Source organism: Sinocyclocheilus grahami, unplaced genomic scaffold, assembly GCF_001515645.1.
Source record: "Sinocyclocheilus grahami isolate Dianchi unplaced genomic scaffold, SAMN03320097.WGS_v1.1 scaffold20507.1, whole genome shotgun sequence".
Classification (NCBI taxonomy): domain Eukaryota; kingdom Metazoa; phylum Chordata; class Actinopteri; order Cypriniformes; family Cyprinidae; genus Sinocyclocheilus; species Sinocyclocheilus grahami.
This window is the reverse complement of record NW_015518054.1, coordinates 2920-3216: the sequence shown is the minus strand read 5'-3', so window position 1 is coordinate 3216 and position 297 is coordinate 2920. Positions and strand designations below refer to the sequence as shown.

General features: G+C 40.1%; 1 long non-coding RNA gene across 1 annotated transcript in view; it reads left to right on the top strand.

Annotated features, from left to right (window-relative positions):
* Window positions 1-6: 6 nt before the first annotated feature.
* LOC107579825 (uncharacterized) overlaps window positions 7-297 on the top strand; it is a 3204-nt gene continuing 2913 nt past the window's right edge. The window contains exon 1 of the long non-coding RNA XR_001608540.1: window positions 7-93. This is a non-coding gene — a long non-coding RNA (uncharacterized lncRNA). The remainder of the gene's footprint in view (window positions 94-297) is intronic.

Genomic DNA, 297 nt, shown 5'->3' with positions numbered 1-297 from the left:
CCGAAAGGCCTCAATCCCAAAGAGGCGAGGCTGCCTTGGCCCCTGTCGCCTCTGGACACCTCCGTGGGTCGAGGACGTACAAAATGGTCTCCAGTAAGTCATTACTAAGGCCCTTCATATCCATTGCTCCAAACTAAACCTATATATTATACAGTTTAGATTTGATAATCAACATTAGGCTATATTTGCATTAGATCCAGATCAGTTTTTGATAATATGCCATTCTTTTGTATACAGATTATTCAATAATTCGTTTACACACACACACACACACACACACACACACATATATATATA